The sequence below is a fragment of the Dendrobates tinctorius genome, unplaced genomic scaffold (assembly GCF_039654945.1).
Source record: "Dendrobates tinctorius isolate UK_male_01 unplaced genomic scaffold, ASM3965494v1 ptg000015l, whole genome shotgun sequence".
Lineage (NCBI taxonomy): Eukaryota > Metazoa > Chordata > Amphibia > Anura > Dendrobatidae > Dendrobates > Dendrobates tinctorius.
The window spans coordinates 31492094-31508591 of NW_027361683.1; positions in this window are offsets into that span (position 1 = coordinate 31492094).

A 16498-nucleotide genomic window follows, 5' to 3' on the forward strand; every position below is an offset into this window, starting at 1 on the left:
CCATTGTCGCCCTTGTGCTACCATGGTCATGTTTGACTTGTTCTCACTTTCCCTGTACCTTGGTCATATTTCAATAAAGATTCAATGTTTTATCTTTTGAATTATCTAGTTTTTTGGACCTTTTTTGATCGCTTTTCTTTTCTGTGTCTATGGTTATGCCATGAAACTGTCTAGTAACATTGAAAACCATTATTAATGTGAAAATAAAGTTACGCTTTTGGTGAACGAACCATTCTCGAACGGAACCTCGAACAGCCGAATTTTAAGCAAAGTGTTTGAGTTTGACGAACGGCTCGAACACCACCCAAAAAAACGAATTTGAACTTGGCAAACAGGTCGACTCGAACACCGCTCATCTCTAATCAGGAGGCAGACTCAGACGGTCTCAGGCCCAGTATGGATTCGACAAGATTGTAGAAAGTTGAGAAAGGGTACAGTATCACCGGATAACAGATATATATGTAGCATAGTTTACACATTAAAAATCTATGTCTATATATCAGGAGGCAGACTCAGACGGTCTCAGGCCCAGTACGGATTTGACAAGATTGTAGAAAGTTGAGAAAGGGTACAGTATCACCGGATAACAGGTATATATGTAGCATAGTTTACACATTAAAAATCTATGTCTATATATCATGAGGCAGACTCAGACGGTCTCAGGCCCAGTATTGATTCGACAAGATTGTAGAAAGTTGAGAAAGGGTACAGTATCACTGGATAACAGGTATCTATAGCATAGTTTACACATTAAAAATCTATGCCAATATATCATGAGGCAGACTCAGACGGTCTCAGGCCCAGTATGGATTCGACAAGATTGTAGAAAGTTTAGAAAGGGTACAGTATCACTGTATACCAAGTGTATATAGCATAGTTTAAACATTAAAAATCTCTGTGTATATTTCTGGAGTCCGACATAAGCCCAATGTATGCCCCACTTTGTCGCCCTTGTGCTACCATGGTCATGTTTGACTTGTTTTCACTTTCCCTGTACCTTGGTCATATTTCAATAAAGATTCAATGTTTTATCTTTTGAATTATCTAGTTTTTTGGACCTTTTTTGATCGCTTTTCTTTTCTGTGTCTATGGTTATGTTTTTGCGATTGTCCACATGTTCCCTAAACCCTTTACTTTATTGTATACATTAGTGTTTATGGGTTGCTTATCCTTAATGTGGCTATAGTTTCATGGCATAGTAGCGGTGTCTGGTAGCCAGCGGTGTAGTACACCTGTCAAGGAGCTACACCGTGTGTGTTTCCAATAATTTTTTACCGCATCTTGTCCAGAAAATCCTTTTGGGCCTTGTAGTACTGTCTGCTACTCAGCAGAGGAGCCCACCTGTGAACCTAGCTATGCCGCCTGTTTATGAAAGAACCAGTTTTTGATTGCATATAGTCCAGTTAATACTTTGGGCCTAGTAACTGTGTCTGCTACTCAGCAGAGGAGCCCACCCGTGAACCAAGCTGTGCCGCCTGTTTATGTAAGAACCATTTTTAACTCCATTTAGCCCAGTTAATACTTTGGGCCTAGTAACTGTGTCTGCTACTCAGCAGAGTTGCCCACCTGTGAACCAAGCTATGCCGCCTGTTTAAGTAAGAACTGCGTGCTACTCAGCAGAGGAGCCCAGCTGTAAAGCAAGCTACAGCACCTGTGGTTTGGACACTTAATTTTTTCACATTCTTTCTGGAATGCCGGTTAGGCCTAATTAAGGAATTCAGGTTGACCTGCACTTACTGGGAAATCCTCGTTCACGGGGAAGAATTGGAATCCCAGATCCCCATCACTAACAGGGTTCAGCGGGTTATCCGCACCTGTAAGCAACACACGCTGGTCCTTTCAGTGTAGCACGCACGCAGCCCTGGACATTTAAGAGCATGACAGACCTGTTATTGCTCGATCTCGCATGCCAGAGCCTCGCGTGTCCCTCTAGTAAGCTGGACGCAGACCGCGGGGGCATGCCGGAGTCTCGTTCGTTAACGGAATTAAGCTGACAAATCGCTAGCACAATTAAAAATGGCCATGCACCACCACCCACAGAATCAACAAAGCTTGCAATCTGTCCATCCTTTCTGTGGCTGGCATGGTTGAGGTTGCCCGTGTGGAGTCCAATTAAGCCGCAAGCTCCACTCCTGGTGGTGCCCTTCTGGACATTCCTTTAAGGTTCAGCTTTGCAACCATACTGCCCCCGGAAACCAAACACTTTGCCTTCATGGACGCTGTTTGGAGGGTCATGGGGTTAACGCCGCCCGATTGGCAGTTGGCATAATTTATGGTGGGAAGTCCGACGGTATATGATCGTCTTCGATTTTAGATTTTTTTTATTTTAGATTTTTATTCCAGCCTTTCTTTACTTTATAAGGGCATGACATGCCTATATCTGTGTCTCCTCCTCCTCCTTTTACTCCTCCACCTCTTTTCTATATGTAGTTGCCCTTTTCCATATGTTTTTTTGTGTCTTCTGAGCATTTTCTCTGCTTTGGGACACCTTTAAAGGTATTTTGTAATTGTTTTCTAAGTGTTTGCATGTGTTTGTGTTTTCTTGCCATTGTTTCCAATGGGGTTCGTCAAACGTTCGACGAACATTCGACGAACTTGCCTCCTGTTCGACGAACCGAACCGAACTCGAACACTAGCGGGGTGGCTCAACACTACTCCTGATATATAGACGTACATTTTTAATGTTTAAACTATGCTATATATACCTGGTATCTGGTGATACTGTACCCTTTCTGTCAGGAAGTCCTCCTCCACCCACCACTCTAAATATATCATTGACCCCTGGAACATTGGCCCACATGTGTGATTATTTCTTGCGGATCTACTTTTTATATTGTGGGGTGATCCATTCTGAGTGTGTGAGAGTCTGTGGGTTACTCCTGCAATTTATATGTAGATTTAAAAATTACCCCAACACTGTATACAGCTCTACGCTTGTGATACATTACCCATTTACTGCTTTTTATATTCTGGTCTAATCCAAACTGACCAAGTGAGAGTCTGTTTCTGACTGTGGAAATAAATACTGAGATTGACAATGACCCCTACACTGTATACAGCTGTACGCTTCAGATCCATTACTGTTTTACGGCTTTTTATATTGTGTTGTAATCCATACTGAGCCTGAGAGCGTCTGTGTCTACCTCCTGAAATATATACGGAGATTTCGAATGTTTAAACTATACTATGTATAACTGCTATCTGATGATACTGTACCCTTTTTCTACTTTTTATATTCTTGTCTAATCCATACTGAGCTTGTGAGCGTCTGTGTGACTCATGAAATATATAGGGAGATTGACAATTATCCTTTGACTGTATAGAGCTGTACACTTCTGATACAGTACCATATATCTGATGTTATTTTGGGTACATTTTCTCCAAAATTTGGAAGTATGATGGAAGAGGCAGCGGACGTGGGCGTGGGGGGCCAGCTGGTACTGATGGTGGTGGTGCATCTGCTGGTAGTGGCAAAAGTACAATAGCAGCTAAGGCAGGAGGTGTTGAGCCTGCGTCATGGTCTGGCTCCAGAACGCCTGGAAGGCTACCTTTTCTGGGAGTACAATTAAAAAATCCCAGAAAAAGGAGTTAAAACTAGGTGATAAAAATAATAAAAGGTATACTCCAATAAAACTTGTAAACAAAAAAGAAAGAATAAGGAGCATCTAATACCTTATGCAAATAGTATTTTATTGAATATATTCATAAGTTATAAAAAAAGATTTTTATTCATTATTATTTATATAAAAATTTTTTTAAATAAAAATGTGAAGGACACAAAACATAAGGTCCGACACAGTTACTATAATTACAGATCAGGGAGACAACCTTATAATATCTTCACATATACCAATGGTACCAGACATATAGAGTCATTTATGCCACTTTAGATAGACATATATAAACATATAGCATATGCCAAACTGGTATCCACACACAATCTATTTGAACAATCTGAATAGTATAAAATGTCTCACCCGAAAATATCTGTGTAACCGGTCACACCAAGCAGCCCCAACACGCGTTTCGCTTGGGCTTCCTCAGGGGGCTGTGCATAAGTCTATGTGTTCAGTGATATATATATACCCCATACAGCTGTACCAGATCACGGTATAATGAGCGGCACACATGGATGAGTCACATAAGGTCAAAATCTAAAAGGTTCCGGGTCATAGAACAATCACATGACCACACTATTACCATAGCAACCTCACATATCGTAAACAAAAGTCAGCTTGTAAATACCCATATCATCATGAACATACTAAGCGGCGCATGTGGATGACACACGCAGGGCTGAAAAGGACGTCCCCCCTGGCCTCCAGTGTGAAGTGCGAGTACACAGATCGCCCCATAGTAATCTGTGTCTCACACCCCACACCACGGACGCCAGAAGCAATGTCCCCGCCCATACGCATCATAGACATGCGCACATGTTCATAGGAAACCAGGCATATAACAACATGGACTTTATATCTCCCCACATAGCACAGCCTGCAAGAACACCAACGGGGATCGTTGGAAAGACATCAGAACCACCAAGTGATCCCGGTTCAAGTACCATACAGCACCACTCAACGAGAGTATATTCATAATTTGAATTATAAGCTAATAATGAGAGACTTATTTATATTTATAAATATCAAGAATTCACCATTATATATATATAACACATACATATAAAAAAATATTTATATACAGTATATAAATAAAGTGACCAATTATAATAAAAGTTGAAAATATCTTAAAGATAATAATACAATCATAAAAAAGTGCAAATAATAAGTATCATATAACATTATACATAGTGTATACAATAATAATACAATATCATAAAGTGACCTATAATATATAATAATAATATATAACAAAAAAGTGAAGAACACCGTGAAAACATAAAACAAATCCAGCAAGGTCTCCTGCTCTGTCCTCATTCACACTACTAGTAATGGGAATGTGGACAGAGCAGGAGACCTTGACAGACACACATCAGGGGATCAGCTGACGTGACTGAGGCCAAGTAACACAGGAACAAGTGTGGATTGTGCAGACGCCACTTCAGAGCTGTCACTGGCGGGGTTGGAGGCCAGGGGAAATACTAGAGACAGTGGAGCCAGAGGCCTAAGTGGAGCAGGGTTAAAAATCAGTAGTAGTTTGAATGTCGATGGAGCAGGAGATTTTGCCGTCCACACAGCAGGGGGGCAGCTGGCATTACTGAACCCCACTAACACGGGAGCGAGTGTTTCAATCTGTGCGGACGGCACTTCCAGGCTACAACTGGCTGTGTTGTAGCCCAGGATCAATGCTCCGAGCAGGCTGAGGCCTATTTGGAGCGAGGAGAAAAAGTGTTGTAGTGTGAGTTTGGAGGCAGCAGGAGACTTTGCCATCAACACAGCAGGGGAACAGCTGGCGTTACTGAACCCTACTAACACAGGAGCGAGTGTTTATATCTGTGCGGACGGCACTTCCAGGCTACAACTGGCTGTGTTGTAGCCCAGGATATAGCATGCAGCAGGCGGAGGACTACTTGCAGCTGGTTTTATAGAGGTTGTAGACTACTACTGATTGTCACCATGCTCCACTATAGCCTCCGGCTCCACTGTCTCTAGTATTTCCCCTGGCCAACAACCCCGCCAGTTACAGCTCTGAAGTGGCATCTGCACAATCCACACTTGTTCCTGTGTAACTGTGGATCAGTCCCGTCTGTTGATCCCCTGATGTGTGTCTGGCAAGCTCTCCTGCTCAGTCCTCATTCACACTACTAGTAATGTGAATGTGGACAGAGCAGGAGACCTTGCCGGACACACATCAGGGGATCAACTGACGTGACTGAGGTCAAGTAACACTGGAACAAGTGTGGATTATGCATACGCCACTTAAGAGCTGTCACTGGCAGGGTTGGAGGCCAGGGGAAATACTAGAGACAGTGGAGCAGAGGCCTAAGTGGAGCAGGGTTAAAAATCAGTAGTAGTTTGAATGTGGATGGAGCAGGAGACTTTGCCGTCCACACAGCAGGGGAGCAGCTGGCGTTACTGAACCCCACTAACACAGGAGCTAGTGTTTTTCTCTGTGCAGACGACTAGAGTTGAGCGATACCGTCCGATACTTCAAAGTATCGGATCGGAATGGATCGGCCGATCTTAAAAAAAAGTATCGGTATCGCCGATTCCGATACCGGAAGTCCCATTCAAGTCTATGGGACTTCCGGTATCGGAATAAGAAAAATCCTGTTTTTCCCTTGTACAGCCTCTCTGGGGTCTGTACGGGCCTTTCGGGGGGCTGTGCCGGCCTGCCAGGGGGTCTGTGCAGGCTCCGGTGGTCTGTGCCGGCCTGCCGGGGGGCTGTGCAGGCTCCGGTGGGCTGTGCCGGCCTGCCGTGGGGCTGTGCCGGCCTGCCGGGGGGCTGTGCAGGCTCCGGGGGGCTGTGCCGGCCTGCCGGGGGGCTGTGCCGGCCTGCCGGGGGGCTGTGCAGGCTTCGGGGGTCTGTGCAGGCATCGTCCGATGGGATTACAAGTCCCATCGGGCGATGCCTGCTACCATGACAGTGATTGACACATTAGCCAATGATGGGAAATTCCCACACAGCAATGGCATAAAGTGAGACTAGGGACTTTTTTTTTTTTAAGTGGCGGAGGAATACAGTGCGGAAGGATACCTACCTTCCGTCATTGGATTCCTGCAGCCCGTAGAGAACGGCAGCAACAGCTGATGCTGCAGTTCTCTACCCAAGATCGTCGTGGAACACACTCGTGGACTGCTTCGGATCGTGGGTGAGTATTTTTGTGGTTTGTTATGTTAATATTTATTCCGTAAAAGACAATGGCTTCGGGGAACAATGTGACAAGTATTGGTAAGTATGTTACTCTATGTTATATGTACTGTATGTCTATGTATGTATTGTATGAATGTATTGTATGTAGTATGTATGTAGTATATATGTGGTATGCATGTAGCATGTAGTATGTATGTAGTATGTATGTAGCATGCATGTAGCATGCAGTATGTATGTAGCATGCATGTAGTATATATGTAGTATGTATGTAGCATGTAGTATGTATGTAGTATGTATGTGGTATGTATGTAGCATGTAGTATGCATGTAGCATGCATGTAGTATGTATGTAGTATGTATGTAGTATATATGTAGTATGTATGTAGCATGTAGTATGTATGTAGCATGCATGTAGTATATATGTAGTATGTATGTAGCATGTAGTATGTATGTAGCATGCATGTAGTATATGTGTAGCATGTAGTATGTATGTAGCATGCATGTAGTATATATGTAGTATGTATGTAGCATGTAGTATGTATGTAGCATGCATGTAGTATATATGTAGTATGTATGTAGCATGTAGTATGTATGTAGCATGCATGTAGTATGTATGTAGTATGTATGTAGTATGTATGTGGTATGTATGTAGCATGTAGTATGTATGTAGCATGTAGTATATATGTAGTATGTATGTAGCATGTAGTATGTATGTAGCATGCATGTAGTATATATGTAGTATGTATGTATGTAGTATGTATGTAGTATATATGTAGCATGTAGTATGTATGTAGCATGCATGTAGTATATATGTGTTATGTATGTAGTATGTATGTATGTATGTGGTATGTATGTAGTATGTATGTAGTATGTATGTAGTATGTATGTGGTATGTATGTAGTATGTATGTAGCATGCATGTAGTATGTATGTAGTATTTTTTTTTTTTTTTTTAACATTTAACACATTAGCCGGATGATGGGACTACTACTGTCCCATCATTGGCTAATGTGTCAATCACTGTCATGGTAGCAGGCATCGCCAGATGGGACTTGTTGTCCCATCGGACGATGCTTGCACAGACCCCCGGACATCAGCACAGCCTCCCGGCAGGCCGGCACAGCCCCCCGGCAGGCCGGTACAGACCCCCACAGGGTGCACAGACCACCGGCAGGCCGGCACAGCCCCCCGGCAGGCCGGTACAGACCCCGGGCAGTCCACACAGCCCCCCGGCAGGCCGGCAGAGACCCCCGGAAGGCCCGAAATGACGGCGCATCATGATGCGCACACACCGCGCATCATGATGACGTCAGGCTGTCAATCAACTTTGAACTTCCGATTCCGATGCCGACTTCCGATATTGAAAAAATATCGGAAGTCGGTATCGGAATTCCGATACAGCAAGTATCGGCCGATACCCGATACTTGCGGTATCGGAATGCTCAACACTACAGACGACACATCTGAGCGACAACTGGCTGTGTTGAAGCCCAGGGATTATAGTTCAGGTGGTAGAAATGTAGGGTATGAGCAGGCTCACAGGATGCAGTGACGAGACACGAGACTGAATGTGGGGTGAAATATACTTTTATAAGTTTAAAGCCGCAAGGGCTAAACTGCTTCGATGAAACAAAAGGGGAAACACCTATTTGTCCTCGCAGGGACTCGTAAAACAAACATTCAAAACAAAAAGGGTCCTTATACTCTATAATGCACTTAGCCTCCCGGGCGTCGCTCGAGTCCACGACCACTCAGGGATTACAGATGTGGCTGCCTTGTAATCCACGATTTCGCGGAAGGACTTGGGCTCGTCCGGCCCTGAAGAAACCAAAATGGTGGGGCACAGCAGGCCCTGAAGGAACCGGAACGATGGGGCGCAGCAGGCCCTGAAGAGACTGGACGGTGGGGCGCAACGGGCCCTGAAGAAACCAGTACGATGGGGCGCAACAGGCCCTGAAGAAACCGGAACGATGGGGCGCAACCGGCCCTGAAGAAACTGAACGGTGGGGCGCAATGGGCCCTGAAGAAGCTGGAATGGTGGGGCACAATAGGCCCTGAAGAAATGGGGATGGTGGGGCACAACAGGCCTTGAAGAAACTGTTCGGGGGGATAAATCTCCCAGGCGTCCGTTTAAAGGCGCTCGTCCCCCAGCCAGGTCATGACGCAGTCCAAAAACATAAAATCTTAACAAACTCTGCTCAGTGTCCCCTCAGTAAGCGGGACAGGGGCTCTGCGGCCGCCTATAGCGAGGTGGCGTCCCCTGAGGTCGGTAATGACGGGGTTGCAGCTGTGGTAGAAGACAGGGGGGCAGTGTCCTGGCCACTATACCGGATTGCTGTCTCGTCGCAGCGGTTGCCTGAGATCCCGGTCCTGTCACAGCACAGAGGGAATCAGCGGGCGTCAATTTATCTGTATGTATCCGGGGAGGGACTCCCGGGAAGAGTCTCTTATGTGCCGCTCTTCGGGCAGTCTCAAATTTTCCTTTGACAGTCTCCTGCCTGTCTCTCTTCCCCACACCGTCAGTTGCCACAGTCCTCCCCCTGCCACACGGCTCTCTCTCTCCTGTCAGGCTCTCTTCCAACTGCCACCTCAGCGCGTCCCCTGCTCCTTTTACCCTCGCCCCGCCCCCTGTTGCCCTGACAACTTCAATCGCATGTCTCCCTTTGTAATCCCCCTGATGTGGTTTCTTCAATAACCCTGATGGCGGTCCCCCTGGTTCCAGCCCAATCACTGTATGGGGGTCCTCCTCCCCACATTCCCCCACCCTGTAAGCTCGCCAGTCCTCGGGCGAGGGTGTTAGTCTATTGAGATTGGTCTGTAAAGGTGTCAATATTTGTTGCCATACGAACTGATCTTGTTCATACCGTTCGGGGGGTTTGCCGGCTGTTGTCCGCTCGGAGCGTCTAAGTTCGACTGGGGTGGAATCTTCTGGGGTGGTGGACGTCGGTGGGCTGCAAGTTGCCGGTGGGTTAATTGTGTCAACTGGCTCATTATTGGGTGGAGGGCCCTTGGGAACTGGAGGGAAATCCTCGTCGTCTGAGTCCCAGCATATGGACTCCGGTTCGGATGTCTTCGGGACGGGTTCCAGTTGTTTCGGGTCGGTAGAAATACACAGGCGTAACATATTACGATGCACAATGCGAGTGGGCCGTGTTTCATCCTGCTCGGGCCGTATTTCGTACACAGGTCCTTCTGAATGGATACGGCGTAGTACCCGATAAGGACTCTCTTCCCAACGTGACTCCAGTTTATTCTGGGGGCGTGGATCTAGTACAAGCACACGGTCCCCGCTTTGGAGATGGGGAGGGGAGGTTGTATTCTTCCCTGGGTGTTCCCAGTCTTGAAGTTTGGTATGTACAATTCGGTGAAGAGTTTGCAACCTGTGGCGATGATTTCGGACCCAAGACGACACTCCGGGCCAGGGCCGAGGCTCTTCGGGGTCCAACTCTACCTCCGTGATCCCTTTACCCTCTCGTCCGAACAGCAGGAAATAAGGAGTATAGCCCGTTACTCGATGTACCCGATTATTATAAGCCCACACTAATTCAGAAACATATTCAGGCCAACGAGCTTTCTTGTCACTCTCCAGAGTACGTAGCATTTGAATCAATGTCCGATTAAATCGCTCACAAGCCCCATTCCCTTGCGGGTGATATGGTGTGGTCCGGGATTTATCAATCCCATAAAGATGATGTAGTTCTTCCATAACTTTCCCCAAAAAACATGCTCCCTGGTCGGAATGTATGCGTTGAGGACAGCCATAGACTTGTATAAAGTTTCTGCAAATTGCGGAGGCGGCTGACTCCGCGGTCTGGTCTCGAGTAGGGGTGACCACAGCGAATTTGGTGAAATGATCCACCATGACGAGGCAGTGTTCGTATCCCTGGAATGCTGGACCAATGTGCAGATAATCCACCGTCAGGAGCTCAAAGGGTTCTGAAGTCACAATTGTCTGTGTTGCGGCCCTCTGAGCAGGCGGTTTGGCCAATTCACATAAGTGGCAGGTACGGCAAACTTCGTCCACAACAACCGACAAGCGTGGGTGATAAACTTTCTGTTGTAACCATTGCAAAGTCTTTTTGACTCCAAAGTGGGCCCCTTTTTCGTGAGCTTCTCGAGCCAGTTCGTGTAGTTGTGCTCCGGGCGTAACCACCTGCCAAACAGTCGTTGAGGTTGTTTGCGAAGTGATTTTATGGTACAGTAGTCCCTTTTGGATAATCAGTCTCTCCCATTGTCGCAGCATCAGCGACAGGTCTTGGGTCAAAGCTTGTCGTTGAGTATCAGTGGGTAATTGACCAGCGGCGACCCATGTCCGGAGTAGTCCAACTTCTTCATCTTCTTGTTGCTGTTGTATCCACTTATCACGAGATTGTTCCAGGATGCCCCTGTGGGCCTCTGGGGAAGATACTTTTGCATCAACATTGGTGAGCACGGCAGCGGTAAGAGCGAACGGTATTTCCTCTCCTTCTAATTCTTCGTCTCGATTCTGTCCGGGAGTTGTATGTCGAATCCTAGAGAGAGCATCTGCATGAACATTCTCGGCCCCTCTTTTGTAAATAATCTTGTAATTGTACTTCGCCATTCGGGCCACCCATCGCTGCTCCAAAGCCCCCAACTTTGCGTTTTCCAAATGAGCCAGTGGGTTGTTGTCAGTTCGGACTACCACCTCGGAGCCCGCTAGGTACTCTGCGAATCTCTCCGTCATAGCCCACACCACTGCGAGGAGCTCGAGCTTGAAAGAGCTGTAATTGTCAGGGTTACGCTCGGAGTCATGGAGTGAACGGCTTCCATATGCAATCACCCTCTCCCGGCCATCCTGAACCTGTGACAACACAGCCCCTAGCCCGTGAAGACTCCCGTCAGTGTGCAGGATAAACGGCTGAGAGAAGTCCGCATAAGCCAACACTGGGGCATCCGAGAGTGCAGCCTTGAGATCTTGGAAGGCCTCTTCCTGAGGGTGTTGCCACTGGATTTTTCGCCCATTGGCCCCAGCGGGAGCCCCCTTCAGCAGATCATGCAGGGCTCGAGCTCGACATGCAAAATTCTTTACGAAACGACGGTAATATCCAGCTAACCCCAGAAAAGCCCGCACGTCTTTCACCGTCTCGGGGGTAGGCCATTCCTGGATAGCAGCAATCTTCTCCTGGGATGGCCTCACACCCTCTGCCGAAACGACATGACCCAGATATTCAATCTGAGAGCGAAATAGGTGGCACTTCTGAGGCTTCACCTTCAACCCGTACTTTTGCAGCCGGCTGAGTACCTGTCCCAACCGCTTCAGGTGGTCCTCGAAGGAGGCGGCATAGACAATGATGTCGTCCAGGTAGATCAACGTGGCCTCAAAATTGAGATCCCCTAGACATCGCTCCATCAATCGCTGAAATGTCCCGGGGGCGTTGGCCAGCCCGAATGGCATTCGATTAAACTCAAACAGTCCCATGGGCATTATGAACGCCATCTTAGCTCTGTCCTCTTCTGACATGGGCACCTGCCAATACCCACTGGCCAAGTCCAGGGTCGAAAAATATGTTGCTTTGCCCAATGCAGACAGAGATTCTTCTATGCGGGGCAGTGGGTATGAGTCTTTAATAGTGCAAGCATTCAATTTACGATAATCCACACAGAATCGTAGTGTACCATCTTTCTTCCGGACCAACACGATGGGGGCTGCCCAAGGGCTTTGACTTTCCCGTATCACCCCTTTTTGTAGCATCTGAGCCAGCAAAGTTTTCACCTCTTGATAGAGTTGTGGCGGAATCTGTCGATATCGTTCTCGGATAGGGGCCGCTCCTGCTGTGGGGATCTCATGAGTGATGGCGGTGGTACACCCAAAGTCGTCCTCATGACTAGCAAATACTTCATGGTACTGTCCCAGCAATGCTTTTACTTGTGAAAGTTGGGCCGCAGTTAGTCCAGAAAGCTCGGCCCGCATCTGCTCCAAAATATTTCGGCCCTTCTCTTGTGTCGAGACTTAGTGGGCCTGTAAGGTTCGTATTGTTACCTCCCAAGGATCCTCGGGGTGTACTCGTAATTGAACCGCAGGAGCGGGCAGCACTTCTTCTAAAGGCTTTACTAGTTTGGCCAGTACAGTCCGTGCTTTCAGAATGGTATCTCGGTCTTCAAGGTTAACGCAGCGGACCAGGACGGTTCCTTTTCGCACCGTAGCGAGGGAACGGGCCACCAGTATGCCAGGAGATAAGTGCTCTGAGGGACACGGTTCCACCTGCACCTCTACGCCTTCCAAAGGTATCGGGGCCCGAATTGGCAGGGCCACCACTGTCTGTCCAGGAGGCAGCACAAGCAGGGGTGCCGCTGTCGCGATGACCTTGCCCAGAGCCTCACCCTCCTGGCAGTCCCGATACACCCGCGCACCTCGCACCAGCTGCTGGAATACCTGTCCCTGAGCCGTGCGAGAACCCCACTGCTTCAGTGTCATTTGTGTGGGATCATTAAGCAACAGGTTACCAAACTCTTTTAAAATATTCATGCCTAGGGTGACGGGGTGTCGTTGATCAGCTTCTCCTTGAGTCAGCACCACCCCTCTGCGGCCGAGGGGTTTACCGCACAACGTCACCTGCACCCACACTACCCCGGCAACCGGGACCGGCAGTTGGTTGGCGGCTACTAGTCTAATCATGGGCCCCCACTGAGGCCTTGCTGACTCCGGAAAGTTTCGTTGAAAGTACGCTGCGGGCATAGTGGTTACTTGTGACCCCGTGTCCACCAGACACCGGACGGCCCGGCCTTCTACTTCTGCCCAAACTACAGGACACTTTGCTACCAAATCTTCGGGACTTCCACCACCCCTAGTTGTGGTTTTCGGCTCCGAGCGGCGTCCCCCCAGCCCGGAGCCCTTTAGTTTAATGGCCGCCGGGGTGGGTATTTCCCACGCCGCGGACACTCTCGGGCGAAGTGTCCTGGTTCTCCACACTCATAACACCGGGCTGGTAGAGATTGACCACCCCGCGAAGAGCGTGACCCCCAGGGACCGGGATTAACACTGGGTCGCCCAGTCTCCGGTTCGGTTCTTCTCTTTACTTCAGCCAACTCACTCTTAATATTTCTCAACTCTCGCTTCATCTCCTCCACCCATTGAGGTTCCTCAACTGTGTTCGAGGAGGCCTCCACACCTCGGACCTTCCCCACGGGGACCGCCATCCCCTGCTCTTGCTCCCGAACCCGTGCCTGACTTCCCACTTCTGAAAAGCCTATTTGGGGATTCATTCTGATCTGTTCCCGTAATGCCTGCTTTATCAGTGGATCTCGCAGTCCAGTCACCAGTAGGTCACGTAGGGTAATGTCAACAGGTCCTTCCCCTACCCTGTCTTTTCTTTCAATAGCCGTATGCAACTCTTGGAGTACATTCATATACTGAGTAATCGTCTCCCCCTCTGCCTGCATCCGGCTAAACAGACGGGTCCTTAACTCTCCCACATTAGTGGGATCCCCGTGGGTCTGTTCCACTATCTGCAACACCTTTTCAAAAGTGTTGCGGTGCCCCGGAGGTTTCAACATCACTGACCTCCGCACCTCCCCGTCTAGGGCCATGAGTGCCACTTCAGCTTCCAGGTCAGGGGTCATTGGGTGCACCCGCATCCGCTCTGTCCAGCTCCATAGCATAGTATTGGAGCCAGAGAATCTAGGCAGGTTGTTCAGCATGGCCCCCAATGAAATGCTGGTACGGGGACCCTCATTATTTACAGAGCTTACAGCTCCCCCATGTTCGGGGCCACCGCTGTCCGCGCTCGGAGACTGCATCCTGCCGACTACGCCAAGTGTAGGGTATGAGCAGGCTCACAGGATGCAGTGACGAGACACGAGACTGAATGTGGGGTGAAATATACTTTTATAAGTTTAAAGCCGCAAGGGCTAAACTGCTTCGATGAAACAAAAGGGGAAACACCTATTTGTCCTCGCAGGGACTCGTAAAACAAACATTCAAAACAAAAAGGGTCCTTATACTCTATAATGCACTTAGCCTCCCGGGCGTCGCTCGAGTCCACGACCACTCAGGGATTACAGATGTGGCTGCCTTGTAATCCACGATTTCGCGGAAGGACTTGGGCTTGTCCGGCCCTGAAGAAACCAAAACGGTGGGGCACAGCAGGCCCTGAAGGAACCGGAACGATGGGGCGCAGCAGGCCCTGAAGAGACTGGACGGTGGGGCGCAACGGTCCCTGAAGAAACCAGTACGATGGGGCGCAACAGGCCCTGAAGAAACCGGAACGATGGGGCGCAACCGGCCCTGAAGAAACTGAACGGTGGGGCGCAATGGGCCCTGAAGAAGCTGGAATGGTGGGGCGCAATAGGCCCTGAAGAAATGGGGACGGTGGGGCACAACAGGCCCTGAAGAAACTGTTCGGGGGGATAAATCTCCCAGGCGTCCGTTTAAAGGCGCTCGTCCCCCAGCCAGGTCATGACGCAGTCCAAAAACATAAAATCTTAACAAACTCTGCTCAGTGTCCCCTCAGTAAGCGGGACAGGGGCTCTGCGGCCGCCTATAGCGAGGTGGCGTCCCCTGAGGTCGGTAATGACGGGGTCGCAGCTGTGGGAGAAGACAGGGCGGCAGTGTCCTGGCCACTATACCGGATTGCTGTCTCGTCGCAGCGGTTGCCTGAGATCCCGGTCCTGTCACAGCACGGAGGGAATCAGCGGGCGTCAATTTATCTGTATGTATCCTGGGAGGGACTCCCGGGAAGAGTCTCTTATGCGCCGCTCTTCGGACAGTCTCAAATTTTCCTTTGACAGTCTCCTGCCTGTCTCTCTTCCCCACACCGTCAGTTGCCACAGTCCTCCCCCTGCCACACGGCTCTCTCTCTCCTGTCAGGCTCTCTTCCAACTGCCACCTCAGCGCGTCCCCTGCTCCTTTTACCCTCGCCCCGCCCCCTGTTGCCCTGACAACTTCAATCGCATGTCTCCCTTTGTAATCCCCCTGATGTGGTTTCTTCAATAACCCTGATGGCGGTCCCCCTGGTTCCAGCCCAATCACTGTATGGGGGTCCTCCTCCCCACAGAAACATGAACACAACAGGAGACATGTATACAGTTGCCAACCAATTATTTAGTCGGGAAGAGGACTGGCAAATTCTGGGGAGATCCAGGCCTTGTTCATTTTCAGAAAAGTAAGCCGGTCAACATTATCGGAAGAAACTCGCGTGCGACGATCTGTTAGTACACCACCTGTGGCACTAAAGACGCGTTCCGATAATACACTGGCAGCAGGGCAAGCCAGCACCTCCAATGCATACTGGCTAAGCTCTGGCCATGTATCCAGCTTAGAGACCCAAAACTTGAAGGGGGAAGAGCCATCTGGGAGTACAGTCACAGGGCAAGACATGTAGTCTGTCACCATCTGACGGAAACGTTGCCTCCTGCTGACTGGAGCCGTCAGTGATGGTGTAGACAATTGTGGCGGACACACAAAACTTTGCCACATTTGGGCCATAGTGGTCTTGCCTTGTGTTGAGGCGCTGCTTCTGCTCCCTCTTTGTGCCGAGTTTCCTCCACTGGCTCTACGCACAGAGGTGCTTTGTTTAGCACTAGCACCACTGCTGTCGGGTGGAATGGAAAACATGATGGACTGCACCAGTGTGTCTTGGTACTCCCGCAGTTTATGCTCCCGGTTCAACGTTGGTATGAGGGTTTGCAAGTTGTCCCGGTAGCGAGGATCTAGGAGGGTGTACGCCCAATAATCAGCCGTGTAGAGAATGTGGGCGATGCGGCGGTCGT